Raw genomic sequence first — 11,619 nt, 5'->3', positions numbered from 1 at the left:
ATTAAGATTTTCGATAGTTGGAAAATAATAATAAATTAAGATTTTCGATAGATTGAAAATAATGATAAATTGATTTTAGCAGGGCTGCTGAGTTAGCTTATAGGAGCGAGCTAAAGTAAGAAAGAAACACGCCGAAACACACCGACCGGCACCCCCGACGACGACGACGACGACGACGACGACGACCACGGGTAAACGGCGGGACTAACTGTGACTCTCTTAAGGTGTGAGGAGGCTTTGCCTCTTAAGCAAGTTTGACTGACGCCTACCGACACCGGTCAGGTCGGCGAGGCTCCCGGCGGCCCCGAGCGGGACCACAGGTTGCGGAAGGCGTCCAAGTGAGCGGCGGCGAGAGGCGGAGGCCCCCGGGGTCGACTCCGCGGCCCCCGGGTCGGTGTGCGGGCCTCCAGAGCTCGATAAAGTAGTGGTGTCGCTAGCGGTCGAGAAGGCACTTTTCGACGCCTACTGCCACCCCCACATGGCGGTAGGCGCAAAACTGGAAAATCGCCGACCAGAAATGTCGCTTCGTATAATCGACGTTTTTTTTGACCACCATTTTCAGGTGTCGGAGGTGGGTCTGGACGAATACCAACACCATTTCTGGGGTTTCACAACCGCCCGGCTTCTCCGACATATGTTGGAAAGGAGTAGCGATCGAGCGACGGGGGCTGTCGGTAGGCGGCCGCGGGTTGCATGTGTGCCCGGGACAGCACCCCCATCCAACTAAGGGGTGTCCCCCGGGGGCCAGGGGGACCTCGTCCAGGTCGGCCGGGCGCTTCCAGACGCCTACCGACACCGGTCAGGTCGGCGAGGCTCCCGGCGGCCCCGAGCGGGACCACAGGTTGCGGAAGGCGTCCAAGTGAGCGGCGGCGAGAGGCGGAGGCCCCCGGGGTCGACTCCGCGGCCCCCGGGTCGGTGTGCGGGCCTCCAGAGCTCGATAAAGTAGTGGTGTCGCTAGCGGTCGAGAAGGCACTTTTCGACGCCTACTGCCACCCCCACATGGCGGTAGGCGCAAAACTGGAAAATCGCCGACCAGAAATGTCGCTTCGTATAATCGACGTTTTTTTTGACCACCATTTTCAGGTGTCGGAGGTGGGTCTGGACGAATACCAACACCATTTCTGGGGTTTCACAACCGCCCGGCTTCTCCGACATATGTTGGAAAGGAGTAGCGATCGAGCGACGGGGGCTGTCGGTAGGCGGCCGCGGGTTGCATGTGTGCCCGGGACAGCACCCCCATCCAACTAAGGGGTGTCCCCCGGGGGCCAGGGGGACCTCGTCCAGGTCGGCCGGGCGCTTCCAGACGCCTACCGACACCGGTCAGGTCGGCGAGGCTCCCGGCGGCCCCGAGCGGGACCACAGGTTGCGGAAGGCGTCCAAGTGAGCGGCGGCGAGAGGCGGAGGCCCCCGGGGTCGACTCCGCGGCCCCCGGGTCGGTGTGCGGGCCTCCAGAGCTCGATAAAGTAGTGGTGTCGCTAGCGGTCGAGAAGGCACTTTTCGACGCCTACTGCCACCCCCACATGGCGGTAGGCGCAAAACTGGAAAATCGCCGACCAGAAATGTCGCTTCGTATAATCGACGTTTTTTTTGACCACCATTTTCAGGTGTCGGAGGTGGGTCTGGACGAATACCAACACCATTTCTGGGGTTTCACAACCGCCCGGCTTCTCCGACATATGTTGGAAAGGAGTAGCGATCGAGCGACGGGGGCTGTCGGTAGGCGGCCGCGGGTTGCATGTGTGCCCGGGACAGCACCCCCATCCAACTAAGGGGTGTCCCCCGGGGGCCAGGGGGACCTCGTCCAGGTCGGCCGGGCGCTTCCAGACGCCTACCGACACCGGTCAGGTCGGCGAGGCTCCCGGCGGCCCCGAGCGGGACCACAGGTTGCGGAAGGCGTCCAAGTGAGCGGCGGCGAGAGGCGGAGGCCCCCGGGGTCGACTCCGCGGCCCCCGGGTCGGTGTGCGGGCCTCCAGAGCTCGATAAAGTAGTGGTGTCGCTAGCGGTCGAGAAGGCACTTTTCGACGCCTACTGCCACCCCCACATGGCGGTAGGCGCAAAACTGGAAAATCGCCGACCAGAAATGTCGCTTCGTATAATCGACGTTTTTTTTGACCACCATTTTCAGGTGTCGGAGGTGGGTCTGGACGAATACCAACACCATTTCTGGGGTTTCACAACCGCCCGGCTTCTCCGACATATGTTGGAAAGGAGTAGCGATCGAGCGACGGGGGCTGTCGGTAGGCGGCCGCGGGTTGCATGTGTGCCCGGGACAGCACCCCCATCCAACTAAGGGGTGTCCCCCCGGGGGCCAGGGGGACCTCGTCCAGGTCGGCCGGGCGCTTCCAGACGCCTACCGACACCGGTCAGGTCGGCGAGGCTCCCGGCGGCCCCGAGCGGGACCACAGGTTGCGGAAGGCGTCCAAGTGAGCGGCGGCGAGAGGCGGAGGCCCCCGGGGTCGACTCCGCGGCCCCCGGGTCGGTGTGCGGGCCTCCAGAGCTCGATAAAGTAGTGGTGTCGCTAGCGGTCGAGAAGGCACTTTTCGACGCCTACTGCCACCCCCACATGGCGGTAGGTGTAAAATCGGAATAGACCGGACCAGGAATGTCGAGGGGGAAAAAAATGACAAAGTCCTGGTGTGCCTAGCCTACGAGAAGGCACTTTGCGACGCCTACCGACATCCCCATGTGGCAGTAGGCGTAAAACTGGAAAATCGCCGACCAGAAATGTCGCTTCGTATAATCGACGTTTTTTTTGACCACCATTTTCAGGTGTCGGAGGTGGGTCTGGACAAATACCAACACCATTTCTGGGGTTTTCCAGTTTGAAAGTTTTATAAAACATGTTCGGTAGGAAGCACACTTTGGTGTGTCGGTTCGTCGGAGCAGCGACTCTTTGCCTCGTGGTGGTCCGGAACGTCTCTACGGGCTTGTCGCAAAGGCGTCAGAAAGTGGCATCTCCGCCGCCTAGGGCTGTCACCGTTATCGCTGTCGCCCCGCGCTCCAACTTGTTTTGATCCGCCGCCTTCGTTCCTGCCAACCGTGCGCCCGCTCATCGTCGTTAGGTTATAATACGTGGTACGTGTGTGTGCTTCTCCGTGGACCTAGGGCTGCTCGACGTGTCGAACGATATGTTGGAACAACTAACGGCTCCTTTTCCTGGTTCCATAGTCGTCGTGGTACCCGCGTCGTCAGCCATATCTATGTCCACCATGTTTAGCCGATACGTTTGCTGCAGCTTCTGCTTCCGCCTCAGCGTTCGCCGCTCTCAGCCGCCGCTGTTGTTGCTGCCGTTCTGCCATTCAACCACTACCTGCGAATCTTTCGATGATCGGCCGAACGACCCATCGCTGTGCGACCGATAAATCCTCCGGATTAGGGAGAAACGCCGCCGCTCTCTGCCGCCGTCGAACGGAAAAACGTACATTGTAACGAACGAACGAACGAACGAACGAATTAACGAACGAGCGAACAAACAAACAAAAATAGCCGCGGGGGATGCACTATGTAGATCCTGATCCCCTTGTAACCATACGTACGTTGTTCGATGCTCTCCCGTCCTGGAAGTCGCCGCAGCAAACAGGAGGATGAGCAGCAGCAGGCGCCGCCGCCGTAACCGCCGCCTGCCTGCCGCCTCCTACTCCTGTCAGCGTCCGATCTCACAGCCGTGTGAACGTTCGCTGACACCCGATTTCTTTCCGTCTGGCAAAACCTTGGACGTCCCGCTCGCGGTACACGTGCTGCAGCGACTTCTCGTCCGACAACGCATAAGCGTCGACGTCTGCCGCCGCATCTTCTGATACGTGGACGGTGATAGCGCTAGTCCCTTCTTGCGCCACCTCCACCTTTGTTAGCGCCAAAGAAGATCGATCGAGCAGTCGTGGTCGCAGTCGATTAACCCGTTTTCACCGTCCGCAGTTCCCAAGCCGCCGATCAAGTCGTTGCTCTTCTTGTTCGTTCTTCCCATACCGTCGATTTGCACGGCTGCCGGATGAGCCATCCTCTGTCCGGCGAAGCGCTCACGTCAGTGATCGATACTTGCACCGACAGTCCTCCCGCTCGCGACTCGGTGCTCGAATCGGACTCGTTCGTTTTTATCTCGATGCGATTGTGAAAAGGGGGACCGGTCGTCAATGTCGTGTGTGTCGACGATGTTGTTCGCCCGGTCCGCCGCGTTGTTGTCGTTTTTTTTTTTTTTTTTTTTCCCCTAACGTTCGCCGTCGCACGGACGAAAGGGTGAGAAAAAAAAAAAGCTCGAAAAAGCCGCCCAAAAAAATCGGACCGAGGAGCCGCTTGCGAGAACGCGCCATGTGCACGTTGTCTCTCCTCGGTTTTCCGAGCACGAACACGACGCCGGTCGGTCGGTCGGTCGACGAAGGCGACGACGAAGGTGACGGGAAAATTTACGCCGCCGCTGCCCTGGTCCAGCTCCTCCCCGATGACGGCTGTGATGTTGACGTTGACGTTGGCGACGACGACGACGACGACGGAGACGACGACGACGACGAGACGGCATCGATGGCGACCACGATGACGACGACCTCGACGAGTTCAGTCTGCACCTTGACCTCCGATGTCCGTGTGCACTGCCGTCGTGCTGTTTGTCGTTTGTCGTATGTATCGCTGTCAAGGGTGCCGTTGTCGTTGTTGTTGTCGACGTTGTTGCTTGCTCTCTCGTCTCGGTCGGTTGGTACGTTGATGACGACGACGACGACGAAGACGACGACGACGACGACGAGACGGCATCGATGGCGACCACGATGACGACGACCTCGACGATTCCAGTCTGCACCTTGACCTCCGATGTCCGTGTGCACTGCCGTCGTGCTGTTTGTCGTTTGTCGTATGTATCGCTGTCAAGGGTGCCGTTGTCGATGTTGTTGTTGTCGACGCTGTCGTCTGTTCTCTCTTCTCGGCCGGCTGTGACGTGGACGTTGACGACGACGACGACGAGACGGAATCGATGGCGACCACGATGACGACGACCTCGGCGAGTTCAGTCTGCACCTTGACCCTCGATGTCCGTGTGCACTGCCGTCGTGCTGCTTGTCGTTTGTCGTATGTATCGCTGTCAAGGGTGCCGTTGTCGTTGTTGTTGTCGACGTTGGTCGCTTTCGTTCTTTGAGTCTCGGTCTCGGTCCAAGTCAGGGGAGAAACAAAAAAGAGGCCATCAGCGCGGGCAGCGCGCTTCTACTGACGGCGAACCTCCTCGAAAAACAAATAAACACGTGCCCGTCGTTGTAGTTGTCTGTCTTATGTCGGTCGGTCGGTCGGTCGGTCTGTCGTTCTGTCGAAACAAAGTCCCAAATTCCAACGATACCTGGTTGATCCTGCCAGTAGTCATATGCTTGTCTCAAAGCTTAAGCCATGCAAGTGTAAGTTCACGCCACGCATTAGAACGGGCGAAACCGCGAATGGCTCAGGAACCGGACCTAATCCTCGGGACCGTATTCCTCCTCGGAGGCGATGGATAACTGTGGCAATTCTAGAGCTAATACATGTGACACAGGCCGCGATCGGTCGGCGCGCCGTCGTCGCCACGCCTCGCGCGCTGGCACCCGCGTCGGCCGTTCCGGGTCGCGGCGCTACATATTAGACTGAGACCGATGCGCGTCATTCCGTCCTCCCGTCGTCGGCGTTCCCGCTCGCGGGTCCGTTCGGTGGCGGGGCTCATAGGGCGGCGCGCTCCGCTTTGGTGACTCTGGATAACTCACTGGTCGATCGCACGAGCTTTCACGCCCGGCGACGGGTCTCTCGAGGGTCCGCCCTATCAACTGTCGACGGTCGGTTAAGTGCCTACCGTGGTTACTACGGGTAACGGGGAATCGGGGTTCGATTCCGGAGAGGGAGCATGCGAAACGGCTACCACATCCAAGGAAGGCAGCAGGCGCGCAAATTACCCACTCCCGGCACGGGGAGGTAGTGACGAAAAATAACGACGCGGGACTCTGTCGAGGCCCCGCGATCGAATGAGTACACTTCAAATCCGTTAACGAGGACCAACCGGAGGGGCAAGTCTGGTGCCAGCAGCCGCGGTAATTCCAGCTCCGGTAGCGTATATTAAAGTTGTTGCGGTTAAAAAGCTCGTAGTCCGAACTCGGGTTCGTGGTCGCGCAAGCGGCCCCGGGGCGGCGGCGCCATCGTCCGTCGTTGACTTTGGTCGTCCGTTCGCATTCCCGGCCCTTTCCGCCGGTGTCAACCGCTAGCATACCCGCCACGCGGTCCTGCCGGGAGGTGGACGAGGAGGTCGTGATCGGGATCCGGGAAAAAAAAAACAAGTGGTCGTCGGTTCGGTTCCGGGAGTAGTCTAACGGGGGGGTGCTACGTGTGTGTGTTTGGGTGTGTTCATTCGCATCCCCGCACTCTGACCCCCGCGCTTCTCTCCCTCTCCCTTTCCGCGCGTTCCTCTTTTTTTTTGAACCCCCCGGTCCGCTCCGAGTCCCTGCTTCGTGTCTTGTCTGCGCGCGTGTTGCGGTCGGCGGTTTCTCCTCCAAGGGTGCTCTTAACCGAGTGTCCGCGGCGGCCGGTACGTTCACTTTGAAAAAATTAGAGTGCTCAGAGCGGGCTGTTCAAGCTTGCATACGATAAGCATGGAATGATGGAAGAGGGCCTCGTCTACGTCTGTCGGTCTCCGTCTACGGCGAGGCAATGATCGAAGGGAGCGGTCGGGGCCACTCGTATTGCGACGTTAGAGGTGAAATTCTTGGATCGTCGCAAGACGAACTGCAGCGATGGCGTGTGGCAAGCACGTTTTCCTCGATCAAGAGCGAAAGTCGGAGGTTCGAAGACGATCAGATACCGTCGTAGTTCCGACCGTAAACGATGCCGACCGGCGATCCGCCGGCGTTCGCTTCCATGACCCGGCGGGTAGCCTGCGGGAAACCAGAGTTCGGTTCCGGGGGGAGTATGGTTGCAAAGCTGAAACTTAAAGGAATTGACGGAAGGGCACCACCAGGAGTGGAGCCTGCGGCTTAATTTGACTCAACACGGGAAAACTCACCCGGTCCGGACACCGGTAGGATTGACAGATCGATAGCTCTTTCTCGATTCGGTGGGTGGTGGTGCATGGCCGTTCTTAGTTGGTGGAGCGATCCGTCTGGTTGATTCCGATAACGAACGAGACTCCGGCCTGCTAACTAGTGCGCCGATGTCAGTGATTTTTACGGCGGGCTCGGCGTCCTCCGTGGCGCTCGGGTCCGGGTCGGTTTTCTCACGCACTTCTTAGAGGGACGGGTGGCAGAAAGCCACACGAGGCGGAGCGATAACAGGTCTGTGATGCCCTTAGATGTCCGGGGCCGCACGCGCGCTACACTGGAGGTATCAGCGGGGACTTCGCCCCGGCCCGAGAGGGTTGGGAAACCTCTGAACCACCTCCCGTGATAGGGATCGGGGCCTGTAACCAACCCCGTGAACGAGGAATTCCCGGTAGGCGCGGGTCAACAGCCCGCGTCGATCACGTCCCTGCCCTTTGTACACACCGCCCGTCGCTACTACCGATCGAACGGTCCGGTGAGGTCCTCGGATCTGGCCGACGACGCCGCCGGGCAGTGCGCGACGTGTCCGTCACGACACTCGTGCATCTACGCCTCGGCGTTCGATGCCTGGAGAAGACGACCGAACCCGATCGTTTAGAGGAAGTAAAAGTCGTAACAAGGTTTCCGTAGGTGAACCTGCGGAAGGATCATTACCGTTTTCCCGTTCGAGACTGGTTTGTTGTTTTCCGGCCTACCTCCTCTGTCTGTCGGCGTCAACGCCTCGAATGCGCGCAAACAAACCTATAAAAGGCGGAGCGAGAGATAGATTTGTGGTGACGCGGAGGTTTTTAAAGCCCCAGCTCTTCTTGCTTGCTTCCGCGTCTTACCACCTGTTTGTTTTTTCGCCCACCGCAAGTGATGGCCGCTTCTTCTTTGCCTTGTCGCCGCTTTATCGTTTTTTGTTTTTTTTGCAGCCGCTGTGCCACCGCCGCTAGCTAAAAACAAACTACTCGCGACATTGCAATGCCGTCACGCCTCCTCGCACAGACCTCCTCGCACACTACTAAATCTATATAAACAAAAACTAATATAAAAAACCCAAGTGCTGAACCCTGGACGGGGGATCACTCGGCTCGTCCGTCGATGAAGAGCGCGGCCAGCCGCGAGAACTGATGCGAATTGCAGGACTCAGTGAACATCGACACCTCGAACGCACATTGCGGCCCCGAGATCCCTTGTCTCGGGGCCACGTCCGGTCGAGAGGCGGAACGTTACATGTCTTTCTCCGTTAACGAAACGACATCTTGCCGTCCCCGTGCCCGCCCGGTCCTCGGCACGGTGGTAACCGGGACGTCGCAGGAGCGAGTGACGAGGGGGAAGAAAAATAAAAAAAGAATTGACTCCTTTCAATGTCTTTTTTTTTTTTAAAACCCTCTCCGGCCTCCTCCTTCGTCTCCCGCTGGCAGACCGCGGAGTCTTTTCCCTTTTCGACCGCGTGAAGAAACACTGTGGAGGAGGAGCAGGAGGAGTCTGTCCGAAAGCAGCCGAAGGGAGAACAAAACAAAAAAAAAAGCACCGACCTAACCGACTGCCGACGTAAGCGCCGCCTGCTCGTCTCGCTCTCTGCCTCATGAAGGTGTCTCTCAGCGACGCCTCGAGCAGCGCGACGAGCACGGCCGTCGCACCGTAAAAAGGTGGCCGCGTCGTAGGCAACGTCGGATGGGGAGGACCCACGCTTTTTTTTTAATTGTTGGCTTCTTCATTTTCGGTCGGACGGGCGCTATATCGGCCAGCCGTCGTCACACGGAGGGTACCGATCGAGATTCCTCTCCTCCAAACACCACACTCTACTAAAAACCGCCGCCCTCGGCTCGGACGAGACGACCCGCTGAACTTAAGCATATCGCTAAGCGGAGGAAAAGAAACCAACCGGGATTCCCTTAGTAACGGCGAGTGAACCGGGAGAAGCCCAACGCCGAATCCCGTCGCAAGTTAAAGGCTTCGGGACGTGTGGCGCATGGGTCGAAGGCAGCCGTTCGTTTTCGTCTCGCATAGTTCGGAGTTCCCTCGATCGGGGCCGCCCGCGGCGGGTGCCAGGCCCATTCGGTGCGGACGGCGAGCGACGGCCTTCGATCCGAGAGTCGGGTTGCTTGGGAACGCAGCCCAAATCGGGTGGTAAGCTCCATCCAAGGCTAAATACCGGGACGAGTCCGATAGTCGACAAGTACCGTGAGGGAAAGTTGAAAAGAACTTTGGAGAGAGAGTTCAAGAGAACGTGAAACCGCCCAGGGGTAAACGGGTGGGACCGCTCACCGCGATCGCGGGGGGACTCAGTCCGGTGCTGCCTAGGCTCGAGCCCAAACTCGATGTGTGTTCTTGAAAGAGAGGCCGTCGCGGCACAGGTCGTCGTTCGTCGTGTCCGCGGGGAACTCGTTCTCCGCGGGCCAGCTTTTGTGCCCGCGTCGCCGACGAAGGAGACGGGCCGCGTGGATAGCGGGAAGGGAAACGTGGTGACGACCGCGGCGTCGGTAGGTGGCTGCGTCGGTTGGCTGCGACGGAGGGGACTCGTCCTCTCGATCGCTGCTGCCGCCGGGCCCTAACCCGCCGCATCCGTCGCCGCCGCTTCTTCTTTCCTCCTGCTCCCTCCGCGCGCGACTCCGCTGCACCCGTCCCCTTCTCATCGCTCGGCGTAATCATGGCGCGGGCGCTTCGGCGCGACCTCCGCGCGGCCGGCACCGGACGCACTTCCCCTCCGGTCCGTCGTCGCGACCCGTTCCCGGCGTGCAGGTCGAACACGCGGGTTTTTTTCCGTAGGCGGCAGGCGTTTCATCACCCTGAAAACCCCCGTCTTCCCACCTTGTGAAGTCGGGGGCCACCGGCCGTCGGGCCCGCGAACGTAACTGCCCCTTTCTGCCGGGAACGGAGGAAATCTGACACGATCCGTTACACGTGGCGAGCCGGTCCGTTTTGATCCCGCCGGAAGTCGCGTGCGGGCGACGCACTCTGTGTGTCGCTCCTTAGGCGCCCCACCGTCTCGGGCGCGTGCGCGATGAGAGGCGGGATAGGACTGGCGCGGCCTCGCCGTCACGCACCTCGCCGACGTTTCGGGTTCTTGTCGGGGGCAACCCCGCCCGCGCCCGTTTCCGTTTCCGGAGAGGTCGCTCGGCGACGCTTTTTTACTCGAGCCGCCCGCCACCCCGGGTCAGCGACGTGCATCGGCAACCCACCCGACCCGTCTTGAAACACGGACCGAGGAGTCCTGGCCGTTCGCGAGTCGTAGGGGCCACCTCTGACTAACCCCGAAGGCGAAGCGAAAGCGAGAGAGCGTGTAGGAGGGCGTCGATCGGGAGAGGTGTCGTGGCAAAGTCGTCCGGGGGTCGTCGGGGGGTGTCGTCGGTCTCGTGCCGTCGTCTTCTCCTCGCCTCACCCGCCTCCGAGCCGTGCCCGATCCCGCCGGCGCGGCGTTTTCGGCCTTCCGCCGTCGCTGCTGCGGTGCCCGCAACTTTTCCTTTTTTCTCTCTTCCCGAGAGAGATAGGAGAGGGAAGGCTCGTGGCTGACGTGCGGTTGTTTTTCCCTCCTCCCCGAGAGGGGACCGGCGCATCTTCCAAAAAGGGGAATTGCCGGGCGCCAGCTTCCATATCCTCCTTCCGCCCATCGGTGAGATCCCGCGGCTTGAACTAGTCCTATTTTGTCGTCGAGTTTAGGCGCTGCGCGCGGGCGCATCACCCCCGGGTCGGTTTCCCCTTTTTCCGAGTACGACTCGGCCGACTCTGGCGTAGCGAGCGACCAGGGACCCGAAAGATGGCGATCCACGCCCGGTCGGGATGAAGCCAGAGGAAACTCTGGTGGAAGTCCGAAGCGCCTCTGACGTGCAAATCGATCGTCGGAACCGGGTGTAGGGGCGAAAGACCAATCGAGCCGTCTAGTAGCTGGTTCCCTCCGAAGTTTCCCTCAGGATAGCTGGCGCTCGATCGTCGCAATTCCATCCGGTAAAGCGAACGATTGGAGGCCCCGGGGCCGTTCACGGCCTCGACCTACTCTCGAACTCGGAACGGGTGGAACGGGCCGACTCTCCCGAACGACGGAGCCGACCCATCCGGCCGCCGCCGCCAGCACGCTTCGCTGGGCGGTTGGTCACCTCGAATGCGAGTGCCAAGTGGGCCACTTTTGGTAAGCAGAACTGGCGCTGTGGGATGAACCAAACGTCCGGCTAAGGTGCCTAACGCGACGCCCATGAGATCCCCGAAAGGGTGTCGGTCGATATAGACAGCAGGACGGTGGCCACGGAAGTCGGAATCCGCTAAGGAGTGTGTAACAACTCACCTGCCGAATCGACCGGCCCCGAAAATGGATGGCGCTGGAGCGACGGACCGATGCCGGACCGTCGCGGCGAGGAGCGATGAACTTTCGCGCCGAAACGATGCCGCGACGAGTAGGAGGGCGCCGCGGCGAGCACGGAAGCCTAGGGCGCGAGCCCGGGTGGAGCCGACCGCGGGTGCAGATCTCGGTGGTAGTAGCAAATATTCGAACGAGACCTTCGAAGACCGAAGTGGAGAAGGGTTCCGTGCCAACGGCGGTCGAGCACGGGTCAGTCGGTCCTAAGACGCGGGCGAAAGTCTTCCCGAAAGGCGCCGGATCCGTTATGAA

The 11,619-nt window shown here is 60.1% G+C and overlaps 2 non-coding genes and 1 pseudogene across 2 annotated transcripts in view; all 3 read left to right on the top strand.

The window, feature by feature from the left end:
• Window positions 1-5,314: 5,314 nt before the first annotated feature.
• Window positions 5,315-7,684, top strand: LOC145273529 (small subunit ribosomal RNA; annotated as a pseudogene).
• A 395-nt stretch (window positions 7,685-8,079) lies between these two features.
• On the top strand, window positions 8,080-8,237 carry LOC145273348 (5.8S ribosomal RNA). Its single transcript, XR_013866341.1, has one exon. It is a non-coding gene; the product is annotated as a 5.8S ribosomal RNA (ribosomal RNA).
• A 595-nt stretch (window positions 8,238-8,832) lies between these two features.
• The window catches only part of LOC145273144 (large subunit ribosomal RNA), a 5,721-nt gene continuing 2,934 nt past the window's right edge, over window positions 8,833-11,619 (top strand). The window contains exon 1 of the ribosomal RNA XR_013866176.1: window positions 8,833-11,619. This exon is cut by the window's right edge and continues 2,934 nt beyond it. This is a non-coding gene — a ribosomal RNA (large subunit ribosomal RNA).

This window comes from Euprymna scolopes, unplaced genomic scaffold, assembly GCF_053919585.1.
Source record: "Euprymna scolopes isolate OS-2025 unplaced genomic scaffold, ASM5391958v1 sca1, whole genome shotgun sequence".
NCBI lineage: Eukaryota > Metazoa > Mollusca > Cephalopoda > Sepiida > Sepiolidae > Euprymna > Euprymna scolopes.
The sequence above is the reverse complement of the archived record's forward strand: the minus strand, read 5'-3'. Positions and strand labels throughout refer to the sequence as shown.